Genomic DNA, 16,439 nt, shown 5'->3' with positions numbered 1-16,439 from the left:
ACACTATCACACTTATTCAAACTTTCATCATCAAGCAGAGCCTCTTGCCAGCCAGCTCTCTCCTCCTGCACAGTCCTTCCTTTGATCGGCTTTAGGATGGATCTCTCTCAACGCCCGGCCACTCTCCTACTCGTGGATCCTCTGCAGCCCTCGTTGCCTGAATGAAGCCCATACCCCTCCATTTGGGTTCAAGGACTTCAAGGACCTGATGCTACTCTATATTTCCAGCCCTGCCTTCTGGACATTTTCTTTTGCAATTCTCTTTGCCAGGAATGTCCATTTTCTCTAAACCCTACCCATCCTTCAAGTCATTCTCTTTCCTGAAAGCTTTTCTGATCACTCTAGCCCACAATAATAACTCGTTTTAGTTAGTTGGGCTACAGGTAATAGTTTGAGAAACAGTCAACTGGCTTTGACTATAAAGATATCTGCTAGCTTGCCTCAACGGAGATCCATAGGTACAGCAGCCAGCGGGGACAGCTGTAGCCAGCACTGTTGCTAACCGATATCTATTTCTTTCTTCCTCTTTCCTAACAGAACTTCAACTCTGTTCCAGTCCCCACCTCTCCTTCTGAGCCGTCAGTCCACCACTGAGCCCCGTGCCCCCAGGAGGCTGACCTCATTCTTAACTCGAGTAAGTAGTGATGAAGGAACACAGGTGCTGGAGCCTGAATTCAAAACTTAGTTCTGCCACTTCCTAGCTGTGTGGCCCCAGGCAAATTATTTAAACTCTGTGTTTCAATTTCCTCATGTATAAAATGAGGATACCAACCGTACTTTTTTGAGAGCATTATAATGCATCTAAAGTAAGTAGAACAGTGTCTGGAATATAACAAATGTCATATGTGTGGCGCACTTGCTGTCTTCACCCCAGCTAAGACAATAAGATGATCATGGCATTCCCATGCCACTTGCCATTGCCTGGTTTGGGGTAGCCATAGGATCTAGTGCTGGCTAAAAAGTCATGAGGGCAGTCTGCTGGGGACCTTCTGGGGAGATTATCCTAACTCTTGAGGACCTTGTATTTTCCTATCTGAAGTCTAAGGTCTGGGATGTGCAACCCCAGGAGGGTGGGCCTCAGTGTTGGCTGAATGACGCCATCCAGGACCAGACTCTCTCGTCTCTTTGCTCATCCTCTTCCATGTGTTGGCTTCTTCCAAGCAGCAAGTTGGCTGCAGCAGTCCCAGTCATCATGGTCCAGGCACAACAACCAGAGGAATAGAGACACTGCCCCTTCTTGTGGCTCTTCAGGAGCAAGAGAAGTTTTCCCATAGGCTGCCCCACAGGCCCCCATTCCTACCTCATTAGCTAGAATTGTGTCAAATGGCTTTTCTTGAGCCAATTAGTGGCAAAGGAGATAGGATTTTCCATAGTCCAACCAGGGCAAGCTTAGAGCTGGGAGTGGGGTCCTCATCCCCTGAGACAAAAATGGAGCATTCAGCAGCATCTCTACTGGCTCCTCCATCCACTGGGAGTGGTGTCAAGATGAACGATTTCCATGTAGGGCTCAAGACACCTGCGCTCTGGTCCTGGCACTGCTGCTAGCCAGCTGGGTGACTGTGAGCAAGTCACTTAACTTCTCTGGGTCAGTGTGCTCCTCTTTAAAGGGGGGGGCAGTGACCCTGCCTTCTGGCTGTGAAGACGCAACGAGAATCTGTGAGACAGCACTTTGTGGGCTTGGAGCTGCTCTCTAAATGTAAGACAAGTGAATTTTAAGGGGCTAGTGTTCTCCTTTATGCATCCGCTCTCAGGCAACAGAGCTCTACAGCCAGCAGCCAACTCGGGAAGTGAGTCGGGAATCCGTCTCCTTCTCTCGGCTGCTCTGTTGCGCTGTCTCATCTCAGAACACACTCTTGGGTTAGCAGCCCACCCCGGGTCATCTGTCCATCTCCACCCCTGGAACCACAGGCTTCTTTGGACTGGAGAATCTTCAGGGAAGAAAAAATGTCCTGCCTCCTCCAGACGCACACCCCGATCTGCCTGAAATCTCACTGTCTGGAGGGCTGGGATGCTGCATTTTCACCTGGAAGCTCTGGGCCATCTTTCCTTTGACCCAGTCCCCCGACATCTGTAAAAGCCAGACAGGAAAAGTTTTAGAAAGCAGCTGTGAAAAGCAAGAGCCCCAGAATCAGGCAGTCTCTGAGTCAGAATCTGGACCTCTATGCTCAGTAGCTGGGTCATCTAAGCAAATAATTTAGCCTCTGAACCTCAGTTTCCCCATCTTTAAAATGGGGCTACAAATGTGTCCCTCATAAAGCTGCTCTGAGACAAGAAAAAACATGTAAACCACTGAGCACTCTGCTTGGTGTGTGGAAAGAACTCACCAAGCAGAAGCCAGGCTTTCTGTTCTATTTATAACAATGACCAGGGAGCACTTGAAGGACTGAATTCCAGCTCCTCTGCAGCCCTTGAGGGCTAGGAGCCTTGGACAGAGAACAGGAGCTGTGGGTCCCAGACCTGGTACTACCGCCGTGACCTGTGTGGCCTCGGTCACCCCTGTTCTCTCCAAGCTTCCATTCCTGATCCATGAAGGGGCAGGGGCTGCACAGGGTGACCTCTGAGGCCCCTCCTGACTCTGGATGCTCACGAGCTTACTTTCGTGGCTTCCAAGCTCTTCCATGACAAGACTTCCAGAGACTCCTCCTGTCTCTCTGATTTTCAAAGCTGGCTCCCGGGTCTGTCCCCGTGCAGGCGTCTCCTCCGGGACTTCCTCGCCATTTTCCAGCACAGAGACCACATGTTCAGTGCTGTCGCAGCCCTTTCCCTCTCATCCAGGGCGCTTCCTGGGTTTCCCGGAATGCTGTCCCTCCCCCGCCCCCACCCCAGCCCCCAGGCCTCTGTGTCCTCTCACTTTCTTGTCTTCTGCCAAAATTCCTGGCTCCCTAAGCCAGGTAGGAAAGCGGTTTAGTTCAACCCAATCTGGCACTTTCTCAGAACCTCCCCTGCCTCTGGCACATTCCTTGTGTCTGGGCAGGACCCAGAGAGCTAGAGAATTCCTCTCCCTCCTTAGCGTGGGTCCCCGTGTTGGCATGCCAACAGCCCCAAATATTTAAAGCAATCATGAAAATGAGCTCAGAGTCCCATGCCAGAGCCTTGAAAGGAATTAGGCTAAAAACAGGACAAAGGAAGAGGTGAGGCCAAACGGAAAATGCCATGAAAGGCACTGCCCAGCATGGCCAGGGCCCAGAGTCCTCTTCACTGGCTTCATTCATTTGTAGCCAGGCCCTGTGTTGGGCACCGGGCATGCAAAGTTAAATGAATCACCGTGTCTGCCCTCGAGGAGCTCCCAGTCCAGCCGGGGAAGCTACACAATCGCAGTCCAGTACAGTAACCAGGGACAAGATGCTACCAAAGGCACAGGGAGCCCCCAAGGAGGGGAGCATCAGCTTAACCCGGGGAGGTCAGCAATGCATCTCCTGGAGTCTGGGCCCAGCCTGACTTAGGACAGGCATTCACCAGGGGATAAGGCAGAAGACGAGCTCCCAGGCAGAGGGGAAACGGCAGATGCAAAAACACAGAAGCATGAGACAGGGTGGAGGAGAGAGAAAGTGCTCATGCGTGACTGCTTTGTAAACTGTGAAGACCCGGCGTCTCCATCGGGCATGTTTATGCACATGTCATGCACAGCACAGAGAATGGAATTAGACCCGTCCTTACCATTGAACATTTTAAAAAATATTGACAGAGATGAACACTTGGATGCACGTAGACAGGAGGAAAGTCTCGAGCCCTTTTTTCAGAAGGGGCTTTGAGTGCGAGCCAAGCGTTGTGTGTGTAGGGGAGGGTGGCGGGGCTGCGCGCCCCCATGGCAGCACGTTTCCTGTGATCAATCCAGAGAGATTGATCCCCTGCTGGAGGGGAGATGGGATTTCCTAGGTCACTTGAGTGATGGAAGAGTCAGCTTGGCAGGCTAGGAGAGCTGGCAGTCCCCCAGGCACCTGGCGCAGTGCAGAGGAAGGTGCCAAGGTCAAAAGCAGATGCCTGAGTGAGTGAGTTGTGATTAAGGGAGCCCCAGGGCCCACTGGTTACCCAAAGGAGATGCGAGAGGTGGGGCGGGCCCAGTGCCTCCTCCTGTGGAGCGCTCAGAGTCCTCCCAGCAGGAGTGGAGAGTGGCTCTGACATGAATCTTGTGCTGAGCAGCCCCAAAGAAGCCTCTTTCGGAAAGAAATGAGCAAAATGAAAGTGACACGAGCACAATGATCATCAGGTGCTATCAAAAAGGAAATCTGTTATGACTGAGACATCTGCCAACAACAGCGGTGCTGTTAGCATCAGCAACAGCAGCATCTGTGTTTATTTAAATGGTTCCAACATTGACTGGGCACCTACTATGAGCCAGGCTATGTTAAGCCTCATAGGCACTTACTCCTCACAGCGACCTCAAGAAACCAGTACTCTTGCCAAGCCCATTTTACAGGGGAGGAAATGCCTCCTCAGGAGCCTAAATGAAGGTCCCGAGGCCCTGCAACTCGGCATTGGAGATTTAAAAAGTGGAAAGTGTTAGGGGCCGACTTGTGTCCGCTCAAATTCAGATGTTGCAGTCCTAACCCCCAGTACCTCAGAATGCGACTGCATTTGGAGACAGAGTCTTTGAAGAAGTCATTAAGTTAGAATGAGGCCATCAGGGTGGGCCCTAACCGGATCTGACTGGTGTCCTGATAAGAAGAGACAATTTGGATGCAGACGGGCACTGAGGGAAGACCATGTGAGAACACAGGGAGAAGATGGCCCATCTACAAGCCAAGCAGAGAGGCCTCAGAGGAAACCAAGCCTGTCAACACTGTGATCTCGGACTTCCAGTCTCCAGAATTGCGAGAAAATAAATGTCTGTCGTTTAAGCTGCCCAGTCTGTGGTGTTTGTTATGGCCGCCGAAGCTGACGAATATGGGAGCAGTGGCCCAGAAGAGCCTCAGAGAAACCAGGAGAATCAAGTCTGCAGGGAGCGTGTGGTGCCTACAGAGGGGAGCCAACCACTGCATGCCTTGGCCTTGTCTTGGCTGCAGGGAAGCTGAGGACCCCTTAGCATCCTCAGCTGAGCACTGAGGGTGACAAGCCCCAGATGGCGTGGAGTTGTGCGGCAGCAGCACAACTGGTGTCTTCCTTGACAAGATCAGGGCTTGAAATCAATGGGATGAAAAACTGGGGTTTAAAGAGACTAAAAACACAAGACCTAAAGAAAGCCAAGCCATCACGACCCTTCCACTCTACAGACGTTTACACACCAAACCTCCACGAGAGGTGGGGTCAAGAGGGCAGATCTGGCTTGAGACGCAACACTGGTGCCCAAAAGGAATTCACGTTCTCACATGTAATGAACCAGAGCCCTGAGGATGGACCCGCATGAGAGACATCATTAGGATGGGTCAGTAACTAGGTTAGCAGTCACTCTGTCTGGCCTCTCGAATTCCTTGAAGCAAGTTAATCATTAAAGGGAATAGGCAAAAATATAGTCTTGAGGTTTGGTTAAACTAAAATTGGTCTAGTCAGAGAGTGGGGTGGGAAAGAGGGTTTCAGGAATTCCAACCCAAGTTGCCCTGGAATCTGCAATCAATATGGAAATCACCAGAAGTACAGAAGGGGTGAGGGCTCCGGGTTACAGGATGGCAGGGTCTGGAGATGGGGGCAGAGGGAGAGACATCCTAAACTTTAAGAAAGTTGGATTTCTGTGTTGAGGGCAGACTTTAAAATAGGTACAGGCTGCTAGGACAAAGAGAGGGTTAGCCCAAGACTGGGGTCTGAAATAAGGAGGACGTCCTGGAGGGGGCGCTCTGCAAGCTGGACTCTGGAGGAGGAAGGAGATGCAGCTCAGAGGACAGAGGAAGGTGCTTTTTCCCATGGCAAATGGAAGAGAGAAACTCTAGAAGGTTTGGTGGACAGCAGGCAGGAAGTCCTCAACGGAGAGTTTAAGGCTAGCAGGGCGCCACGGGCCGCACCTGAGAGAGGTGTGCGCGCACATGCGCAAGCGAGCACCAGTCCTGGGGCTTCAACCGCCAGGATTACCGGGGCAAACCTCTCCTGTGGGAAGTCGGGCTAACGGAGCCAGAGCTCACAATAGCGGGATTTGGAGAGAGCTGGAGGAATTCAGCAGGCGCCTGCAGCCCAGGAGGGGGAGCGGGAATAAAGGGTCAAGAAAGAGGCCTGCTGGATTTTCAATCAGACCTGCAGTGTCAAGTTTCAGCTCAAGTGATATCCAAATGTCTCCTATTTCTATTTTATCATTTCCACACTTGCTTCCAGTAAGCAGAGAACGCCATCTGCACAACGTCGGGCCAAAGAAATAAAACCCGAGAGGAAATTGCGCTTCGGCGCAGTCTAATCGGTCCGGTATGGCCGGGATGTGAGCTGACACATGTGGTCCTCACTCATCTCGGCACTGACGTGCTGACTGCTCCAGGCGGATGTTTCCGCTTGGGCTGGCCGGGAGGCGGCTCCAGAATGAACCGTGGAGCGCCGTGTTCCGGCTGCGCCGAGCTCCTCTCCCTGCTCCTCAGCCCCATCTCTCCGCAGCTGCTGCGGATGACTCTTTGTGGTGACGGGCTGGACCGCGCAGGGCAGGACGCCAGCAGGAGGCCGGGTTTGAGTGCTCGCAAGCAGCGCGGCAGGGGGCAAGGTGAGACGATGTGAAGTGACACGGGCAGGAGGTGGCCTGCCCGCTCCTCCCTGCCGGCTTCTTCACGGCCCTGCTGACATGCCCTCTGCAGCCGTGGGGCAGTGGCTCATCTCAGGCAAGTCACGTAAACTCCTCAGATCTCAGTTTCTTCCTTTGAAGAGCAGGCTGAGTAAGGCCTGCCTTGTAGGGCCGTAGGGAAGGTGGAAGGGTGACATAGGAACGGCTCTTACACATCGCGCAGCACACAGTGTCCACTCAAGGAATGCTTTGAATAAAAATGCCAAGAGTGAACGCTTATGTCATGCTTACTGCTTGCCAGGATGGGTTTTAAGCCCTTCATATAGATGACTAATTTAATCCTTCACAACCCTGTAAGGCAACTCCCTTATTCTCTCCACTGTACAGAGGAAGACGCAAAAGCACAGAGAAGTTCTGTAACTTGCCCATGGTCACAGAGCTGGCAGATCTGGGATTCAAACGCAGGCAGTCTGGTCCCAGAGGCTAGGCGTGAATAAATAAATGACCGACTTAAATAGCCGATGTGTTGGTGGTTGATGGACAAAGAGCACGGGTCCCCTTGAGCTGCGGAGCTGCAGTAAGGGGCAGGTTATTTAAGTCGCACACTGACAACTTGAAGGCTGCAAGTTCTAATCCCGGCCCCCACGATGTACAGGAATTGCAGGCGATCCTCTAATGTCGCCGTGCGTGCAGTGGCCTCACCTCCTCTAAGCTAGAAGTGAAGGCTGTTTCCCCCACTGAAGCAGGGATCCTATGCCATAATTTGGAAGGTCAGAACTGGAAAGGACCCAGAGATAACCTAACCCCTAATTTTATGTTTGAGGGAACTGAGGCAAGAGAGAGGAAGTGACCGGCCAGGGTCACTCAGCGCCTGCTGAGACACGGCCTGCTGTCACCATACCACACGGCCTCTGTTGCACACTGGGAAAGTCATCTGGAAGTTGGGAGAGTAATTATGGACGAAAAAAGCAAGTCTGCAGAGCTGAATACATTGCACGGCAGATTGTTCTACAACGAGAAGGTCTCGTTGGCTGCAAGGAGGTTCCTATTTATGTGAGTCTGGGAAAGTCATCAGGCCTTGCCTCTTCCCGGCCTCTGCCTGAAGGCACAGGGAGATCCACGGAGGGACAGGACTCACGCCTGCCAGGGACATTTGCTCATATTGTTCCCTGAGCCTGAATCCTCCTGCCCCCACCCCTAAGCCCCCATCAACAGTTGGAGAAACCCTCCGCAGCCTCTTTCTGTGAAGCATCCCCAAATATCACAGCCAGAAGGGACTCTGGGCTCCAGAGGCCTCTTAGGCCAGCAGGTAAACTTCTGGTTCCCACATGGGCCCCACCTGGGTGAACCTCCATCACCGGGGTATGACCTTTGGCAAAACCTTCACAGTCTCCCTGCCTCCATTTTCCCACTTTTCCAGTGGGGATAATAATCTTCTCCTCGTGGGGTTATGAAAACGAGATTAACATGTGTACAGAAAGGATTTAGCACAGGCCTGGCTCTCAGGACATGGGAGACACCATTGCCTCCCTGGGAGCTCCTCTTCTACACGCCATTTTGCTTTACGGTTGTTAGGGTTTGCATCTTATCTCCCCGCCTAAGGAGGTACCATCTTCCTGGCAGGAACTGGGCCCAGTTCCTCCTTCCGCTCCAGCTGCACTCTGAGACCTGCACAGAGGTGGTGGCCAGCGACCGTGTGCTCGATTGAGGTGAACTGGACACAAACAGGATGAGTTCATTGTAGCCACGAGCACGGGGTTATGGCTTGTGTGAAAAGCCTGTGGTGACTGCCTTTTTCAATAGGCTTCAGAAGCTCTGGGATAGCTCTCAGCTCGCAGTGCTGGTTTTCCTATGGATGATGAAAGCAACAGTAATAACCTCTGCTTGTCAAGGGCCTCAAACAGTCCGTGTCAGGTTCTTCATACTCTCAGCCTCATTTAATGCTTACTAAAACTCTGCGAGGTAGACATTAGTTTCCCTATCCACAGTTAGGGAAATCGAGGCTCAGAGAGATGATGTCACCTGCCACGGGTCAGATGCCAAGTGGACAGCTGAGCCAGGCTTGGAACCCAAGGCTGTCTGACTCTCAGGTCCGCGCTCTAAGCAGAGGGTCTGGAAACTCCCTCCCAGTATCTGCCCTGGTGCCTGTTTCTGTATGGCCATCGAGCTGAGAAGGGCTTTGACACTTTTAAATAGTTGGGGGGCAAAAAATCAAAAGGAGACTAATATTTTGTGACACACAAAAATCAAATGAAATTCCAATTTCAGTGTCCATAAATAAAGTTCCATCAGGACGCCACTACGTCTGCTCATCTCTGTATTGTCTGGCTGCTTTTGTGCTAGAACAGAAGAGTTGGGGTATTTGCAGGAGAGACTGCATAGCCCGCAAAGCCTAAAATATTTCCTATCCGGCTCTTTGTAGAAAAAGCTTGCCACCTCCTGCTCAATGCCATGTTGCCTCTTACAGATAGACTTCCTGCAAAGAAAACGTCCCTTTCCATGAAAGCCCAGCCACAGAAAGGGCACCCGAGCCTGCAGCCATCCATCTGGGTCTCGGATTCTGACTTTCCCTGTGCCTGCAGAGCCAGCCCGGGCTCTCGCAGCCATCAGCCGGCTCCCAGTGCCATCTGAAAGGCAGAGCTCAGGGCAGCCTGCAGACTCCGCCCGGCGGGGGACAGGCCAGAGCAAGCCTAGCAGGGGAGGGAGAGGGATTTAGACCAGACGTCAGCTCCACTTCATTCACGCCTTCACCTCCTTGATTCATGGTTTCCTGCCCCATCTTGTTCAGTTGTGAACGTGCCTGGGCCCAAGCACGGACAGGCAGGCCAGAACCAATGAAAGCACAGGGCCCCCAGCCCCACTATGCTTTGTCTAGCCTCCACTCTGGCCAGCCAGCAGAGGCCTCTCTGCGGGCCTCGGGCAACTCCCTCCCTGTCCCGAGCCTCAGTGTCCTCATCTGTAAAATGACAGGTTGGCCGGGCTGTTCTGGTCCCCACCTGCCCCACGCACCTGCAGAAGGCAGGCCTTCTCCTTCAGAGTGTGTAAGCACTCCAGGAGACTCTACAAAACCCTTTGCCCTTCCATTGCCCCCTGTGGGGTGAGTTCCAAAGGGCAGATTTTGCTCTTTGTGACACTGTGTTATTCAGCAAGGATCTGTGAGCACCAGCTGTGTGTCCAGCTCTGTAGAGATAGAAAGGAGGTAAAGCTAACCAGAAGCTTTCACTTTGTTTCAGGATAGGAAATGTACCAGACGAGAAGCTGCAGAACAGTGCCAGCAAATTCAGATTCCCTGGACAATGCTGAGTGCCCGGTATGTAGCTGGCATGTCCCAGGTGCCTTCACATCAGTGCTTTTACCTAAGCCGCAAAACAATCCTGTGGCCCAGGTGTCCCTAGACTCCTTTTACAGATAAGGGAACTGAGACTCTGAGAGGTTACTTGAGATCAAATGGCTGTTAAGAGATGAGCAAGACTTTCAATGCAGATCTCACTAGTTCCAAAATCTGTGCACCTTCAAATAACAGGGCTGCCCGCCTTTGCCACGGTGCAGCTGAGTGCCTGAGTGGGTGAGGGACGGGGATGTTAAGACAAATTTCTTAGAGCAGAAAAATCTTCTTTTCTTTTTGTTTTTGTTTGCTGAGGAAGATTCGCCCTGAGCTAACATCTGCTGCCAATCTTCCTCTTTTTGTACTTGAGCTGCCACCAGAGCATGGCCGCTGATAGTGGTGTGGGTCCACGCCCGGAAACCAAACCTGGGCCGCCGAAGAGGAGCTCACCAAACTTAACCACTAGGCCACTGGGGCCAGCCCAGAGAAGAATATCTTAATTGAGCCCTTACTCAGTAGCAGAAAGAACATTGGACTGGCAATGAGAAATTTTTCTAGACCCAGCTCTGCCTTTGAATGAGCCATATAGCCCCGCCATGAGATATTTTCCTCCCTGGGTCTCAGTTCCCCATCTGTAGCACTATGTGGAGAAGCTGGACAAAGCTATCTCGGAACACCACCCACATTCATGCTTCTCTCTCTCCTTACTTCACAGAGGCTGCGCCTGGACGCAGGGTGCACGGTTCAGCTCTGACCCTGGATCGCAGAGCTTAACCCTGGTGTCTCTATCAGAACCTTAAAAAGACAGAGCAGTCCTAATAAATCTGAGATAGTTGAGCTATATGGGTTCAAACCACAAAACTAAATTTTAAGAAAAAACTGTTGACTAAAGATATTATGTAGAGGCTGTCTTCCCTTCCTAATTTCATCCTGCCTGGCTTTTATGAAATACTCTTTCCAAGGATACCTTGGACTTCTATTGAATTTGAGTTTTCAGATCCTCTCACAGCAGGAAACAAGAGACAGGGATGTAGAAAAGGAAGCTCAGGTGGGGGTGGGGTGACAGAAAGACTGAGGCCTGAGGGATGGGAAGGATTTAGGCAAGATGTGGGCGAAGATTCAGAAGAAGGAAGGAAGAGAGGGCGGGAAGGAGAGAGAGAGAAAGAGAGGCAGGGAGGAGGGAGGGGGAAGGGAAGGGAGAAGACTCCGAGCCCTCCTGAGGAAACAGTGAGGTCACCAGTTGACTTTGATGGGCATATCAGGGGTTAAGAAGGAGAGATGGGAAATATGGGCGTCCTGAATGCTTTCAGTGAATTAAACATGTGACTTGACACCCCAGTGGCTACAAGCGCACCTAGCACCCGGATCTTGGCACCCAGATCATTCTCCAATAAAAGGAACCAGGGCACTTTGGAGAAATAACTGATTCTAAGACTGCAGCAAAAAATAGACGAGATGCACCTAGAACAACTTGTGATGCCAGAAAGTAAGGAAGTCCTCAAAAAAATCAATAAAAGATTTTTAACCAAATTAATATGGCTGTGTCAAAGGGACACAGGAGCCAACTGAAAGAGCTCCCAAGAGACAAAGCTGGAAAAATCTGAGCAAGAAGATAAATAAAGTAGTCATGATTTCTCACCCAAAGTATAAAACAAATGTCCTTGAGTCCATACTGATATAATATATAATTACATAATATGATATAAATATATGATTAAATACATAAAAGGGAAGAAGAGAAAAATCTCTTATTGAAGAATCCCAAAGGATTTATATAGAGAGTCGCCCCTCAAAAAAGGGGAGCATGACCCCCATTCCTTAAGTGTGGGCTGTGCATAGTGATTTCCTTCGAAAGCGCACAGAATAGAAATGGGGGCAGACAGTAACTTCACAGCGCAGAAACTTGACAAAGATGGCTGCCTCCTCGTTGTGTCCTCACACATCTCTTCCTCGTCTTCTAAGGGCACCAGCTCTATCGGATTAGGGTCCCACCCTTGTGACCTCATTTAACCTTTATCCTCTCCTCATAGGCCCTATCTCCATGTAAATTTTGGGAGGACACAAACATTCAGTCCACAATGCTTATGTATAAACCAAATGACATACATTAAATCTTACAGGCTGGAAAATAAAATGATAGAAGAAAACACAGCCAGACTATTCAGATTTTTAGATAGAGATATATTCATGATAAATTATTGTAATAGCAAAGGATTGGAATAAACCCAAATAGTCATCAAGAGGATGTCTCGTTTAAATAAATTCTGGTAGAAGTAGACAAAGAAAATACTATGCAGCTGTTAAAGAAACAAGAATGAGGATGCTGTTTATGTAATGTTATGGAATATCGCCAAGGTAGATCGTTAAGTCAAACAAGTATGTGCATATCTATCTAACTTGCAAAACTTCTGTAAAAAAAGATGGTGTGGGAAGAATAAGTATAACTTCATTTTTTTATATGTGCATGAAAAGACTTGAGAAGGTTATACAAGAAACTGGTCACTTTTTGGCGATGAGAAGGGAGTGGAAACGGGGGGATGGGAGCAGGGCAGGGTCAGGATTCTAACTGTATGTCTTTTTCTGTTGCTTTTTAAAATTTGTGAATCATGTGAATGTAGTACTTTTTCAAAAAATAAATTGGAAAAAACCAAATAAGATGGTTTACAGAAAACTATTAACTTAAATAATAGTGAGACAACATGTGGATGTGGCAAAAAGTCACAAAGGTCCTATGCAAATGACTGGGGGAGAGAAACACTGTCAAGCTCTTGCAGCTGCCTCCCGGTGGAGCCTCCGTCTGGTTCCGATTCATTCACTGATTAGTGATCATCCTTCAAATCTTACGAGCTGAAAAATAAAGTGATAGACGAAAAAACAGCAAGAGTATTCACTGATTTTTAGATGGAGAAGAAACAGGGAGCTTCTAATTCTGCCCCTTCACCAAACAAAAAGAAAGTGTCAGGGAAGAAAAGCTCGTGGGCGGCCGGTGAAGAGCCCCTTGGCCCTGGGTGCTTGTTCTTTTGGCGGCTCTACCTCACATCAAGCACGTCCAAATGTACCCACGGTGAATAAATCTTGTCCGCATAATCTCTAAAGCATATTTCTAATTTTGCTTTTGAAGTGGTTTGACTATTAGTAACTTATTAAATTTATGGCAGCTTGTGATTCCTGGGTATTTTAATAATTGTGTTCCCTGGAACTCCTGCAAAGTATGAAAGCCTCAAGGAAAAGTTGTTTTCATAAGAAATTTTTAAATGTTAAATTTGACAGTTAATGGAGGTGACATAAGGAGAAGTTTTAGTTAAACATATATTAATTTGGATCTTGCGTTTTGCTTTTGGTGTCTTCTTTTTTCAGGACTCAAGTTTCCTAATGCCTGCAAAGCTCCTAAGTCACAGGCACTGTGAGCTAGTGGCAGCAGAGGTAGGAGCCCACACCCACTGCCTCCCAAACCAAGGCACCCTCTGAGATCACCAGTCCTCAAAAGGGAAGAGCAGTGTGTGCCCCCTCCATGGGCACTACCAAGCGGAGCCACTCCCCTGCCCTCCCACCTACACAGATGCTGCCGATACTGGAGGTGGGGGAGCCAGGGGGTCTTCCTCCCCACTGCCCTGCCCCACTGTTCCTGAAATAACCTGCTGCCCCTCCCTCTTTCAGTGTAGCCCATCAACCCTTCCGGTGACTCCATAAATCACCAAGGCTCTGCACAAAACCCCCTTCCAAGGTTTCCCAGAAAGAATCACTATTAAGTGAAACAAATGGGGGAGGGTGGTGCTTCCTAAAGGCTGACCCAGGCACAAGTAGAAAGAAATTGAGAATGTCAGCGAGCGACTGCAAGCAGATGCCGACCAGGCCTTCGTTTTCAATAACAGAGTACAGTTGCTCTCCTGCAGCCTCATTTTCATTTCCACTTGAGGTTGGGGATGGGGGAGGGGGAGCACCTGGGAGTGGCGCTGGGAATATACACACAGATGAAAGTGAGTCAAGGCTGGACGCGGCCAGATGGCCGGGACGACAGCCTCCTAGTCACAGAGTCACAATTTCTCTTTCCCTTCAGGGACCCGAGGGAGGACTACACGGCAAGAGGAAGAGTCTGCTTCTGTCAGTTATACAGGATGCCGCAGCTCAGGGACGGCTGTGTGACTGCCTTACTCCCACACCTCAGAGAGCACACAGGGGACAACGCCACCCCATTACATATGCATTTACCATCCTTGGTATGTACAAGTGTCAGGGCGTTATTCCTTGACTGCATCCGTTTTCCACTTAATTAATCCCTGTACTTGCTCAGTGCTTACCCTGTGTCCCTCAGGCCCATGCAGCCCAGGCTCCATGAGCAGAAAGCACGGGCCTCAGCTCAGTCCACGCAGTCAAATGTAATCTGTAGTAATAGCCACTAACGCTCACAGGCTTCTTTCTCGTGCCAGGTATTTTGCTAAGCTCTCCACTCCTGTCTCATTTAAGTCTCAGAGCACCTCACTGAGATAGGGATTGTATTATCTCCATTTTACAGATGAGAAAACTGAGGTTGGGAGAAGTTAAATATCCTCCCAGAGTCACACAGCTAGGGAGAGACAGAGTCGGAAAAACCCAGGCAGTCTGGCTCGAGCTTACTCACTGAGCCAGTCGCCTCTCCTGCCTCAGTAATGGTCTTCTGATTGCTAGTACAGGTGAGCTGGTGACCTGGCTCACACTCATCATGGGATGAGATACAAACCCTCCCCCAGACTCACGGTGTGCATTCATAGATCCCCTGTCCTCAGGGACTCCACGTGTCCATTCTGACTCCGCACCACTCCCCCGTGGCACCTTTGCACGATGCAGCTGGTCCTTGCTTAGCTTCGCACATCCTCTCCTTTGAGTCTCACTGCCATCCTATGAGGTGGCAGGGCAGGCCTTTCTATCCCCACTCACACATGGGTGAATTGAGCAGAACAGGCGTGAACAGACTTGCTAAAGGCCACTGCGAGCATTTGGTGGAGCTGGATTTCCAGTTCAGCTTTCTACAGCCAAAGCCGTCTCCCATTGCTGGTACTACCTCTCAACATCATGATGAGGAAAGGGAAGGAGGCTCTCCGGCGTCCTTGGTTCTATAGCTTGTCCCCCTCTCACTGAGGTCAGAAAACAGATCTCTGGGCTTCTCCATGATGACTGATGATGGCGATTCCCTCCCAGCCAAGACTGTCCCCTAAATCATCTGATCCTTTGGCTTATGCAGTTCCCGAAATTGGTCTTATGCTCAAAGCCCAAACATGCGCCTGGGGCGAGTAACACACCAGCTCCCTAATTCTTTCAGGTTGAGAGAGTTCACAGTCCCTTTGGGACAGAAAGGAGACCACCAGCTAAAAGTTAGGCAAGAGGACAGGCATGAAGGAGACAGCTTTGGGGTGGGTGGGGAGTGAGGAAGACTGCAGGCCATATAAAACCTCTTTATAGTTTTGTCAAAATTGGTCCAGCAAACTACAGACAGCCTGCTGAGTCAGGGAGTGGGAGGGGAGGCCTCCATCTTCTGACCTTTTCTTTAAACTTCTCTTCTGCGTCCTCTCCCTCACACTCACCTGGACAACCTCATTCTTGCTGATCTAGCAGTGGGAAAGGATGCCAGAAAAATTCAAGAGAGGGATCAAGTGACCAGGGTGGGGCTCATGGGGTTTTCTTGAAGGAGTGAGCTCTCTGTCAGAGGCAGCCTGGCTGTAAATGAGGCAAACTATTCACCCAGGATCCTTAGAGTCAATGGCGTAATCCCAAAGGCCAAATTCTCAAAGAAGCCCATCAATTTTCAGCACAGCTAGCTTACCACCTCTCTCTGTGACCTTGGGCAGATTGCCTGTCCTCTCCAAACTGGTTCCTCGGCTGAGAAATGAGGCTAGTAAGAGACCTACCTCCACAGTATTAGGTGAAGATCAAATGAGACAATCTAAGGTCTTTGTAAACTCTAAGCCAACAGAGAGACGTCATTATTCCTCATTCACTAATCACCTTTACCCAGAATTGGCTGTTGTACACAAAATGAGTACCAGATTCTGCCATTAAATGATTTTACTGGATGAGATTTAAAAAAAAAAAAAAAAGCAACAAAAACCAAAACAAAACAAATAAAAAACCCAAACATGTTAGCCTAAGAGATCAGGCTTGGAGAGACGGTTGTGAACCAAAGTCAACAGCAGCCTTGACAAAGAAATGCCAAGTTCCCTAACCTTTGTACCACACTTCAAAGGGCATTGGTCCCTGACTCACAGGGAACACAAATATTTTTTACTCCAATGTATTTCTTTGTTCAGTACACTCATCCCATTTTCCCTGGGCCCTCTCTACATTTATCAATATTATGACTGCCTTTTAAGCAGGAACCCTGAAATTTCAAGTGTGATGAAAATATCATATGCACTTGTTTAAAATCCCAGTTTCTGGGTTCCACACCTAGAGACTCTGGGCTGGGCCCCACAAGTCTACACCTGTGGGTGACCCCAGACCCATTCTTTCAGA

At 49.8% G+C, this 16,439-nt stretch overlaps 1 long non-coding RNA gene across 1 annotated transcript; it reads right to left on the bottom strand.

Annotated features, from left to right (window-relative positions):
- Positions 1-774: 774 nt before the first annotated feature.
- LOC138924549 (uncharacterized) lies at positions 775-14,858 on the bottom strand. The gene is made up of 2 exons (XR_011439468.1): positions 14,687-14,858; positions 775-2,068 (listed from the first exon to the last, which is right to left on the bottom strand). It is a non-coding gene; the product is annotated as an uncharacterized lncRNA (long non-coding RNA).
- Positions 14,859-16,439: the final 1,581 nt, after the last annotated feature.

The sequence above is a fragment of the Equus caballus genome, chromosome 6, assembly GCF_041296265.1.
Source record: "Equus caballus isolate H_3958 breed thoroughbred chromosome 6, TB-T2T, whole genome shotgun sequence".
Lineage (NCBI taxonomy): Eukaryota > Metazoa > Chordata > Mammalia > Perissodactyla > Equidae > Equus > Equus caballus.
This window is presented reverse-complemented; position numbering and strand designations above follow the sequence as displayed.